Raw genomic sequence first — 13441 nt, 5'->3', positions numbered from 1 at the left:
AGGAGTCTCGAGGCATCAGGCAAAGGTTTCCATATCGGTGCAACTAGACCAAGACCAGCAGGGCAGCGGGACGGAGGTCAACGTGGAGCCCAAGACGGCGTCACCACCAGAGCCTTTGGCAGGCGAAGACCACCTTTAGTCAGGATAGCTTGTACTAGTTGTCTCCCTTCGAATTTGGCCGTTGTTGGCTCCATTCCCGCTCAATATTTGGGGAGAGGACTTGGGCCTCTATTAATAGGACTAGCCACCACAGTAGGAGGCAACTCATCTCACCTTGGACCAGATCCATCCTCACCCACACAAGTTCACCAAGCACAAGAACACCTCTCTTTAGGAGGCTGTACTTCCCCTTGTATTGTTCGTCCTCAGCCCAAGAGGCAATCCACCACACCACACTGGAGTAGGGTATTACACCACAACGGTGGCCCGAACCAGTATAAACCTCGTGTCTCTTGTGTCGCAGGTTCGTCGAGCTAGGCTCTGAGATCGCGGTGAGGCTGAGGGCGTGATCAGGTAGGGGGAGATCTTCGTGTGCACCCCAGTGTTCGAACCTCGAGGGTTTTGCCGGAACCAGAAATCTAACATTTGGCGTGCCAGGTAGGGGTGCACCGAAGCTTTCCTTCCATCAATCCGCGTCCCGTCGCTTCGTCGTCTCCATGTCGGACACTCGTCGAGCCTGTGCCGAGCGTCGGGCCGCCCGCGTCGCTCAGACCGCTCCTGTCGGCGGGCCTCCCAATCATAGAGCGGTAAACCTTTTGATCAACCGGTTCACCGTCCTTAGTCAAAACAAGATGTCCACTAGTAGGCATGGGTGTTTTCATACCTTTGCATTCTTGCATATTGAACTTCTTGAATAAGTCCTTGGTGTACTTTGTTTGAGAGACAAAGGTACCTTCCTTAGTTTGCTTGATTTGCAAACCAAGAAAGAATTTGAGTTCACTCATCATAGACATCTCAAACTTCTTTGACATTAGCTTCCCAAACTTTTCACTAAAATGAGGGTTAGTCGAACCAAATATGATATCATCAACATAAATTTGGCACACAAATAATTCACCATTAACCCTTTTAGTAAAAAGAGTAGAATCTATTTTTCCAATCTCAAAGCCTTTTTCAATAAGGAACTTGGTCAAGCATTTATACCACACTCTAGGAGCTTGTTTAAGACCATAAAGAGCTTTGTGAAGTTTGTAAACATGATCAGGTTTCTTAGGATTGACAAAGCCGGGAGGTTGCTTAACATAAACTTCCTCCTCAATTTCACCATTTAGAAAAGCATTTTTAATGTCCATTTGGTAAAAGGTGATATCATGGTGATTAACATAGGCAAGTAATATGCGGATGGACTCAAGTCTAGCAATGGGGGCATATGTCTCACCGTATTCCATAACTTCGACTTGAGTGTAGCCTTGGGTGACGAGACGTGCTTTGTTGCGGACAACTTGACCATTTTCGTCTTGCTTGTTGCGAAACACCCATTTGGTACCAATGATGTTGTGGTTGTTGTCGGGCTTCTCGGCCAATGTCCACACTTGATTTCTCTCAAAGTTGTGTAGCTCTTCGTGCATGGCATTTATCCAATCCGGATCTTCCAATGCTTCTTCAACCTTCATAGGTTCAATGCTAGAGATGAATGAATAGTATTCACAAAAATTAGCCAAACGAGATTTAGAGCGAGTGAATGTCCTGGTTTGGATATCATTGTAGATTTGCTCGACGAGATGGTCTCTGGCGACTCTTGCTCGAACTCGTGAGAGCTTTTGCTTGGTTCGGGGTGGAACATCTTCTTCATCCTCTTGTTCTTGTTTTTGGCCTTCTTCATCGTTGACGTTGTCGTTCTCTTGTCGTGGTGGAGAAGGAGGTTGATAAGGTTCTTCTTGGTGTACTTCCTTGTTTTATTCATCTTGGTGTGTCCCACTTGTGGATGCTTCCGTATCAACTCTTGGTTCACCTTGTCAGGAGGTAGAAGCTTCCACTTGGACGGACGAGGTACTCTCCTTCACCTCCGTTGGATGAATCTTGCCAATAGACAAGTCTTGGATTGCTTCCGAAGGATCTTTATCTCCTACATCAATTGGCAATTTCTCTACTTGCGAGCCGTTAGATTCATCAAACTTCACATCTACCGTCTCTTCAACTTTTCGAGTGAAATTGTTGTAGACACGGTAAGTGTGAGAGTTTTAGCCATAACCAAGTAGGAAACCTTCATGAGATTTAGGAGCAAATTTAGAACGATGATGCTTATCGAGAATGTAGAACTTTGAGCCGAACACTCGAAAGTATCCAACTTGGGGTTTGTTACCGGTGAGAAGTTCGTATGCCGTCTTGCCGAGTAGCTTGTGAAGATACAAGCGTTGCATGACAAGCTGTCTCAACCGCTTCCGCCCAAAAGTGTTTTGGAGTCTTATACTCATCAAGCATCGTTCTTGCCATCTCAATAAGAGTCTGGTTCTTCCTCTCAACAACTCCATTTTGTTGAGGCGTGTATGTAGCCGAGAACTCATGTGAAATCCCTTCTTCGTCAAGAAAGGTATCCACATTTGCGTTCTTGAACTCCGTTCCGTTGTCTCTGCGAACCTTCTTGATCTTCACTTCAAATTGATTTTGGGCCTTCCTAGCGAAGTTCTTGAAGATCTTTTGGACCTGCGATTTATCATCAAGAAAGAATACCCACATAAATCTTGAAAAATCATCAACTATAACTAGACCAAATGAGTTTCCACCGAGACTTTTGTAGGCGTTAGGACCAAAGAGATCCATATGAAGCAGCTCGAGTGGTCTTCTCGTGGTCATGATGTTCTTCACGGGGTGACTCCTCCAACTTGTTTTCCTGCTTGACAAGCACTACAAAGTCTATCCTTGTCAAATATAACATCTTTTACTCCAAGGATATGATCACCTTTAATAAGCTTGTCAAGATTTCGCATGCCCACATGACCTAACCTTCTATGCCACAACCAGCCTTTAGAGGATTTAGCAATTAAGCAAGTTCTAGGTTGAGCCTTTTTAGTGAAATCAACAATATATAGATCACCTCTACGTATACTGGTAAAGACCATTTTATGATTATCTCTACGAAACACTTGGCAATCTACTTCAGTAAATAGGACATTGAAACCAAAGTCAGCAAGTCTAGATACGGAAAGTACATTGTAGCCAAGAGATTCAATGAGCATAGCATTTTGTATGGAGCTATCATGTGAGATGGCCACCTTACCAAGGCCAACCACCTTACCCTTTGAGTTATCACCAAAGGTGACATACTTTCGAGGGCCGTCGTTTTCAGCAAGCTCACGAAACATATCCTTGTCTCCGGTCATATGATCGGTACATCCACTATCAAGGACCCATTCCTTTCCTCCAGCCATGTAGCCACGAAGATTAGCCATAAGACCAAAGTGTCTCATCGCATCATTAAGATCATAGTCACTATCATCATCCTCATCATAGTATCCATGTTCAACATCGCCATGTGATGGATCAATTCCTAGAGAGAGTGATTCATTAGAAGTATGACCATAACAATGTTCATCTCTATGAATTCTAATGACTTCGGAAATGATATTGCTAATAATTCCAACATCTCCTTTGGCACGCATGAGATCACGAAGCTCAAAAAGGCAATCATCAAACTTAGGATCACTAGTACTCATCCTATTCAAGGCAATAGACTTATGGAGAATCTCATCTAGATTTTTCAAGGAATAATATGGGAATCGTTCCTCTAGAAATATCCATATGGTGTAAGCACAATCTAGAGTAGGTAAGCTAGCAATCAAATTTTTGGGCAATCCTCTAACAATAAGATTGATAGTTCTAAGATTGCGAATCATGTCAAGATCCTCATCGGGTGTGCGATGCAAAGGATCAACAAGGCGAGCACAAGGAGTTGTAATGTACTTGGTCAAATGATATTCATTGAAAATTTCAAGCATCTCATTTTTTCACTCATGGAAGTACTCTCCATCAAGTATAGGCACTCTATATCTAAGACTCCCCAACGTAGACTCATCCATCTTCCTCCAATGGTGATTAAACCAAAGCAATAGAGACCAATGCTCTGATACCAATTGAAAGGATCGAGAAGAGGTGTCTAGAGGGGGGTGAATAGACTCTTAGCAAGGAAAGTGGCAGTTTTTAATTTCTTCAATTTGAGGTGGAGTTTTAGCACATGTTCAAACATTCACAATACATATCAAGCAAGCATGACAAGAGTATATGTGCAGCGGAAAGTAAAGCATGCAATTTTGCAAGAATGTAAAGGGATGGGATTGGAGTGTGCAAACGCAATTGGAGACACGGATATTTTTGGCGTGGTTCCGATAGGTGGTGCTATCGTACATCCACGTTGATGGAGACTTCAACCCACGAAGGGTAACGGTTGCACGAGTCCACGAAGGGCTCCACCCACGAAGGGTCCACGAAGCAGCAACCTTGTCTATCCCACCATGGCCATCGCCCATGAAGGACTTGCCTCACTAGGGTAGATCTTCATGAATTAGGAGATCTCCTTGCCCGTACAAACTCCTTGGTTCAACTCCACAATCTTGACGGAGGCTCCCAAGTGACACCTAACCAATCTAGGAGATACCACTCTCCAAAAGGTAATAGACGGTGTGTTGATGATGAACTCCATCTCTTGTGCTTCAAATGATAGTCTCCCCAACACTCAACTCTCTTTCATAGGATTGGATTTGGTGGAAAGGTGATTTGAGTGGAAAGCAACTTGGAGAAGGCTAGAGATCAACACAAGTATAGGTGGTTCTCTCTCAAAAAATGTATGTTGGAAGTGTAGGAATGTTCTGATGGCTCTCTCCACGAATGAAGAGTGGGTGGAGGGGTATAAATAGCCTCCACACAAAATCTAACCGTTACACACAATTTACCAAACTCGGTGGGACCGAATCAGAAAACTCGGTCAGACCGATTTAGTTCATAATGGGACCGTTAGGCATTTCGGTGGGACCGATAGGATCAAATCGGTAGGACCAATGTGCTAAAGGTTATGGTAAAACCTCATCTTGGTTTGACCGATTACACAAACTCAGTGGGGCCGATTTGGGTAATAAGTGAAACAGAGAGTTGGCCAAGCAAACTTGGTGAGACCGATTGCATATCTCAGTGAGACCGAAATTATTGTAGTAGGCATCAGAGAGTTTGCAATCCCATCTCGATGAGACCGAGATCCCATCGTTGAGACCGAATTGATTAGGGTTTCTGGCAGTGGCTATGTCAAGTGAACTCGGTTGCTCCGGATAGAAAGATTCGGTAGGGCCGAGTTTGACTTTTGGTTTGGGACATATGTGGAAGTGAGAAAGTGGTTGAGGGTTTTGGAGCATATCACTAACATTTTGAGCAAGCAAGCCATTAAGAAACACCTCATCCCCTTTTAATAGTATTGGCTTTCCTATGGACTCAATGTGATCTTGGATCACTAAAATAGAAAATGTAGATTCCTGAGCTTTGAGCTTGAGCCAATCCTTTGTCCTTATCATCTTGAAGGGGTTCCACATCCTCTAGTCCATGCCACTCCATTTGTTGAACTTGTCTGAAATATACTAGATGAAAACATTAGTCCAACAAGAGATATGTTGACATTAATTACCAAAATCACCCAGGGAGCACTTGTGCTTTCAATCGACTATCCGGCCCCTCTATCCGAGGGCCCCAGGTCGGCTCTGCTAGAGGAAATCCTGACTGTGGTGCCGTATAAGGCGCCGGAGAAAAAGAGAAGAAGAAGATCGGGACGAGGGAGGCCCAAGAGGGTCTCCACCCAAGGGGGCATCCGGACACCAGGTTCGGGGAAACCCATGCCCCCTCCACTCACGAGGGGGAGGAGGAAGAGGATGGGGAGGAGAGCGACTCCTCCCGAACCAAGAAGAGGGCGGCGTGAGACAACGCCGAGGAGGAACAACCTCCCCATGCCCCAAAGAGGCAGCGCAGGCCCAAGTTGATTCTGCCTGATGATAGCTCAGACTCCACTAAGGGGTCCGAGGCCTCGGAGGAGGTTCCGCAAAGGAACCCAGGGTCAAGCACCCCGGCTAAAGGTATGAATCTAAAGACTCCGCGGGCTTTTCCTTCATTAGTTTATTACTTGATCGAATACGTGTGTTTCACAATGCAGCCCGCTGTGCAACCTCCCCACTAATTAGGTCTCAGAGGGGAACTCTCCGCCAACCGAGCTAGCGGACAGTGGGACCGTGTCCTACTCTATGCCTCCTCTAGTCATCGGGGAGACCAGAGAGGTGCTATCTCGAAGGACTCCTCACGACCCGGACACGGGAGGTGGTGGTGTCGGATTCTGGGTTTCGGCAAACCCTTGAGGTTCGAACTCTGGGGTGCACACGAAGAACTCTCTCTCCCTAGTTCGCACGCACAACGCTCTCATGACCTAGCTCGCCGAACCCAAAGAACACGAGACAAAGGCTCTGGTGGTGATGCAGGTGTGGGCTCCGGGATGACCTCCGTCCTGCCGTCCTGCTGGTCTTGGTCTCGTTGCACCGATATGGAAACCTTTGCCTGATGCCTCGGGACTCCTCGCCCGCGCCTGCCTCTTTAGCACCAAAGAGGAAACTAGTACATTGTGCCTGCTGGCGTCCGCCTGGCCTTGGTTATCATGACTCACGTCACGTGAACCCCGCGAGGTGCCATGGCTAGTGAGACCAAGCCATCGACCATGTCATATTCTAGTCTAGTCGGCTGCGCGTCCACACAGACCTTGCGACTAGGGACCTTTTAGGACAGTTATCATACAATGCATAGTCCCACAAACAAGTCACGTACTTGCTATACACATCATTGATAATGTCCAAGGACAATCTTTATTCATTAACACATAGGAAATATCATCATACATGATTGCCTCCAGGGCATATCTCCAACAGTCTCGCACTTGCACTAGAGTCAATCAAATAGATATTGAATGCCCATAGCTCTAATGTGCCCCTCATGCTTGGGTTGTGGAAGTGGCTTAGTCAACGGATCTGCAACATTTGCATGCGTGTGAATTTTGCATAACTCTACATCACCATTCTTTACGATCTTTCGTATCAGGTGATATTTCTGATCTATGTGTCTGACCTTGTGGTGATTCCTCGGCTCCTTGGCTTGTGCGATGGCACGAGAATTATCACAATAAAGGTCCAATGGCTTTACCGAGGCTGGAAAAATACCAAGATCATCCAGAAAGTTCCGGATCCAAACACCTTCTTTCGCAGCTTCACAAGCCGCAATGTATTCGGCTTCTGTGGTAGAATCGGCCACCGTATCTTGTTTGGAACTCATCCAGCTCACTGCTCCTCCGTTCATGACGTACACGAATCCGGACTGTGATCGACAATCATCTCTGTCGGTATAGAAACTAGCATCGATGTAACCCCTTACGACGAGCTCTTCCTCACCTCCCTAAACTAGGAACATCTCTTTAGTCCTTTTCAGGTACTTCAAAATAGTCTTTACCGCTGCCCAGTGACTCTCACCTGGGTTGGCCTGGTATCTACTCGTTAGGCTTATTGCAAAAGCAACATCAGGCCTTGTACATATCATGGCATATATGATGGATCCGATTGCCGAGGCATACGGAATCCTACTCATCCTGCTTCGCTCATCAGATGTCGAAGGACTCTGAGTCTCGCTTAGCCTTATACCATGCGAGAGTGGCAAGAACCCTTTCTTCGCCTCACTCATGTTGAACCACTTCAACACTTTATCTATGTACGTGCTCTGGCTTAAGCCTAGCAGCCTCCTCGATCTATCTCTATAGATCTTAATGCCTAAAATGTACATTGCCTCACCAAGGTCCTTCATCAAAAACTTGCCATTCAATGACTCCTTAACCGAGTTCAGCATCGAAACATCATTTCCGATCAGTAGTATGTCATCCACATACAAGATCAAAAACACTATCGAGCTCCCACTTAACTTCTTGTATAAACAAGAGTCCTCTTCGCTTTTGATGAAACCGAAAGCAGTGACGACCTCATCAAAACGAATGTTCCAACTCCGAGATGCTTGCCTCAACCCATAAATGGATCTCTTGAGCTTGCATACCTTACTAGTGCTAGTCGGATCGACAAAACCCTCGGGCTGTATCATATACACGTCCTTGGTTAAATTTCCGTGAAGGAAAGCCGTATTGACATCCATCTGCCATATCTCGTAATCAAAATATGCAGCTATAGCTAGTACGATCCTCACCGACTTCAACATCGCTACCAGCGAGTAAGTATCATCGTAGTCAATTCCTTGAACTTGTCCATAACCCTTTGCGGCAAGCCGAGCTTTGTGGATCTGAACATTTCCATCCACATCGGTTTTCTTCTTAAAGACCCATTTGCAACCAATGGCCGTTACGCCAGGCGGCGGATCAACCAAGTCCCAGACTTGATTCTCATCCATGGACTTTAACTCGGATCTCATGGCCTCCAGCCATGCCTCGGAATCCGGGCTCACCATCGCTTCAGCATACGTGGTCGGCTCGTCGCTTTCTAGCAACAATACATCACGCACTCTGCGTAATCTTTCCGACCTCCGTGGTTCCGGTGCCGCTTCCACTAAGGGTTCCCTGACTAACTCCTGTATGATCTCATCATCAGCCGAGCCGTCCCCGAGTGGTCCTCGAATTTCTTCGAGTCGGACCGTCCTCCCACTGGCCTCCCGACTGAGAAACTCTTTCTCAAGGAAAACCCCGTTCCGAGCAACAAACACTTTGTTCTCTTCCCGGTTGTAGAAGCTATATCCCAAGGTTTCCCTCGGATATCCCACGAATATGCACTTATCCGATTTGGGTGTAAGCTTGTCTGACATAAGTCGCTTGACAAATGCTTCACAACCCCAAATCTTTAGAAAAGACAAACTGGGAGTCTTCCTGGTCCACATCTCATGTGGTGTCTTATCTACGGATTTTGATGGTACCCTGTTAAGTGTGAAAGCTGCAGTTTCTAGAGCGTATCCCCAGAATGACAAGGGTAAATCCGATTTGCTCATCATAGACCGAACCATGTCCAACAAGGTACGATTCCTCTGTTCCGACACACCGTTTCTCTGTGGCGTACCCGGAGGTGTGAGCTGAGGTACTATACCTCGGCTTTTCAGATGATCATCAAACTCCTGGCTCATGTATTCACCTCCACGATCAGATCTTAGAAGCTTTATAGTCTTGCCGAGCTGATTCTCAACCTCATTCTGAAACTCTTTGAACTTTTCAAAAGTTTCCGACTTGTGCCTCATCAAATAGATATATCCATATCTACTCAAGTCGTCAGTGAAAGTCACGAAGTACTGATAGCCACCTCTGGCAGTTGTGCTCATTGGACCACACACATCACTATGTATAAGCTCCACCAGCTCGGACGCCCTCTCGCAACTCTTTGCGAAAGGAGACTTACTCATCTTGCCGAGCAAGCATGATTCACATGTCTCGAACGACCCGAAGTCGGACGAAGTTAGGAGCCCATCATCATGGAGCTTCTTCATGCGTTTCAGACTAATGTGTCCAAGCCGGCAATGCCAGAAGTACATCGGATTTATCTCATTAGGCTTATGCCTCTTGACGTTCATGTTATAGACCGGTTCCAGTTCCAGATTCAATATAAATAGCCCATCAACAATGGGTGCATAGCCGTGGAACATAGCATTCAAATAAAACGAACAACCATTGTCCTTTAAATTGAATTCGTAACCCTGACTCATCAAACATGATGCAGAAATAATGTTCCGACTAAGGGCAGGAATGTAATAACAATTATTCAATTCCAAAATAAATCCAGAAGGAAGCTGGAGCTGCATCGTGCCGACCTCCAACGCAGCAACTCTTGCTTTGTTTCCGACCCTGATGTCAATGTCCCCTTGTGCCACACGCCTAGTTCTTACCAGCCCCTGCATCGAGTTCCAAATATGAACAACCGATCCGATATCAAATACCCAAGAGCTACTAGGTATGTCAGCAAGGTAAATGTCTATAACATATGCAACAAGTGTACCTTTTCCTGAAGAAGCATTTCCGGCCTTCTTGCCATGCCCTGCAAGCCACTTGCTACAGTTCCTCTTCCAATGACCAGTTTCCTTGCAATGGTAGCAAATGATCTTTGAGTCCGGTCCAGACTTTGGCGCAGCGGCGGAGGTTACCGTCTCCGTGCCCTTTGCCTTAGCCTTTTTCTTAAACCAACTCTTCTTGAACTTAGCCGATTTCTGCACCATCAACACTTGATGCGTGCCTTTCTTAATATCCTGCTCTACCACTTTGAGCATCCCATGCAATTAAGTGAGCTTCTTATCCATGCCATGCATATGATAGTTCGAGATGAACGTCCCATAGCTAGGCGGAAGAGAACCCAGAACTACATCAATAGCCAGCCCATCCAAGAGCTAGAAGCCCAACCGATCCAAAGCTTGCACATATTCGATCATCTTGATCACATGTGAGCTCAGTGGATCACCTTCCTTCGGCTTGCAATCCATCAAGGATCGCCAGATGTTGAACCTTTCGGTCCTAGCCTGTGTCTGAAACATGCTCTTGAGACTCTCGATCATATCGTAAGCCTCAACATTTTCGAAATGCTGTTGCAAATCGGGCTCCATACAAGACAGCATCAGACAGCTGATCTCCGTCGATTCATCAACGAGTTTTTGGTAGGCATTCTTAGCAGTGGCACTAGCATTATCGGCAGGTTCCTCTGGAAGTGGATCCTCTAGAACATGTTCCTTTTTATCATGCTTGAGAACAATTCTCAGATTTCTATACCAGGTGGTAAAGTTTGTTCCACTCAGTTTATCCTTTTCCAGAATTAATTTCAATGCAAAGTTGGGTTGAGCAGGTGGTGCCATTGATCTAGAACAGAAAATATGCAATCACTAAGCAATGTGTTTATGTAGAGTAATTCTAGCCTTAAACGAAAATACTCCCACTGATGTTGGCATCCCTCCGCAAACTTTCAGTGATTCAGGATCCGACTAGCACATGCGACTAGTGAGCTTTAGCATCACTGCTAGACAACATGCCTATCCGGTAAGCAACTCCATGCTAATCGTATCTCTATACGACTCATGTCGGTCGGGAAGGTATCTCATACCCAAGCCCCCAACCTTCTTTGCCACAAGGCCCAAAACCGTTTTGATAGCCTTGTCAAGTTAACCGGATGCAGTGCATGTCCGTGTCCGACACGAACCCTTCAGTTCAAGGACACCCAGCAGCACCTCAATTTTATGAGCCCACTACTAGGCGTACTTGACGTGCGAAGGTGCAACATCGGGGATGGCAATTCGCTTGATATTCATGAGGGATCTTTCTACCATTCTAACATACATAGAAAACAAGAAGCATAACAATCACAAATAACCATATATTGTGAAATAGTATGGCTCCTTCATGGACGTTCTTCCAGGTCGGCTCCGACTCCGATGACCATCTAGGAAATCCATCTTGTTTGTCACGCCGGGACGCCAAGCCACCAACCTGATCTCTATTATTCAACTACTACAACTAGTAATGAATTTTACATAGAGTCACAAGTCGACATGCAGGTCGTTATACAATATAATGACATTACTTTGGCTCCTGCCGGCTGACAAACATGACACGCAGGCCATGTATAATTTACACACATGCATCACATACACATGAGCCATACTATTCACATCAAATCTGCAAAACAAAGTTATGCATAGAATCGCATTCTACCGGTTTGTGTGATCGTGTACGAAATACAAGGCGCTACGCACACGGCGGTCCCGCTAGCCGGTTAGCGGGCGTGGTTCGAAGGGACAGCGCCCCTCGCAGGTGCGGGCAGCACCTGACATTTTCGGAAATCACAGATTCCATATGTACTCCGATCACGCCGAATTTTCTGATCTGACCAATCTCATCGATCATCACGATTTTGATTCGAATTTACATTTCACTGTTAACCCTGATGGCGGATACCAATCGATAGGGGTAGGTTGTGTCAGGACCTCACCGATTCCGATTGATAGAAAACATAGGCACATCGATCCCCATGTGTAGTTGATCTCATCAACCGTGCACATAGCTGATCTCAGAATAGACAACATATCTCATCTGCCGCCTCGAGGTATCTAATATGCATACAATCTAAATCCAAATCCTATAGCGGAGGCTCGGATACCACTGTTGGGTTCTATGGTAGGGTGCGTCGACCATGGGCGGGGTTCGAAGGGGCAGCGCCCCTCGCGGGTGCGGGCAGCGCCCGACGTTTTCGGAAATCAAAGATCACAACTGAACTCTGATCACGCCGAATTCTCTGATCTGACCGATCTCATCGATCATCGCGAATCCGATTCGGATTTATGTTTCACTGTTAACCCCGCTGGCGGATGACCGACCGGTAGGGGTAGATCGTGTCACGACCTCATCGATCTCGATTATCAGAAAACATAGCCTCCTTGATCCCCATGTGCAGTTGATCTCATCAACCGTGCACACAGCCGATCTCATCAACGAAAACAGATCTCATCTGCCCCCTCCACATATCTAATATGCATACGATCTGAAACCAAATCCTATAGCAGAGGCTCTGATACCACTGTTGGGTTCTACGGTAGGGTGCGTCGACTGCAAATTAAAATTTTCCTACGCGCAGAACAACCAAGAACATGCTACGGGAGATGGATCACAGTTCGTTACCACTAGACGCGCAGTGCCGTGCAGCGGAAGAAGAGTTGGGGCAGCGCGTCCGCGTGGATTGTCTCCTCCTCGTGCGATCTCCCTCGAACAGCCGGTCGTCCGATCCCACGTACAAGTTCGCCGGAGCGGCGCAGGTGCACCGCCTCTAACGGTATCCGCGCGTGCAGGAGGAACACCGTGCAGCGGACTGCTAGGTCCGATCACACAGTCGGCAGCGAGTGGAGATGTCTATTCGCAACGCATGCAAAACCTAGTGACAACGCCGAAGCGATCAACCACATGAGTGTGCCGCACCCCACTTTATATAGGCGTCCGCCGCGGGCTCAACATTTGGGCCTCGCACGGACCCTAAAAGCCCATAAGTCTACTCGGCCACAATCCGGATACAGCTCGGATCACATCCGACCAGTGTCCCGAATCGGACCTCGTAGGTTCCTTCCCTTAAGCGCGCGACCCCTTAGGTTCAAGTCGGCTTGGTCGCAGTTCGGATCACCTCCGAACTGCACAGTTGGTAGTGGCCTCTAGCAAGGCATGCCGAACACCAAGCAGACTATGAAGCTGGTTAGGCGAACCTGTACATCACACTTCCATTCCTTTTACCACACGATATATGTTGTCGGGCTCAAGACAAGTCTGTCATCCTTGTGCTAGCCCGACCTCTTTCTCGTTCCAGTGATGCCGACCACTATCCGAATTATCTCATAATCCTTGTCGCATGGCCATGCTTATCCTGGTCGGATCACACGAGGGGCCTAGAGTATATCTCTCCTGACTGGAAGGGGCAAATCCCATCTTGCTCGA

This window comes from Triticum aestivum, chromosome 6D (genome assembly GCF_018294505.1).
Source record: "Triticum aestivum cultivar Chinese Spring chromosome 6D, IWGSC CS RefSeq v2.1, whole genome shotgun sequence".
Lineage (NCBI taxonomy): Eukaryota > Viridiplantae > Streptophyta > Magnoliopsida > Poales > Poaceae > Triticum > Triticum aestivum.
The sequence above is the reverse complement of the archived record's forward strand: the minus strand, read 5'-3'. Positions refer to the sequence as shown.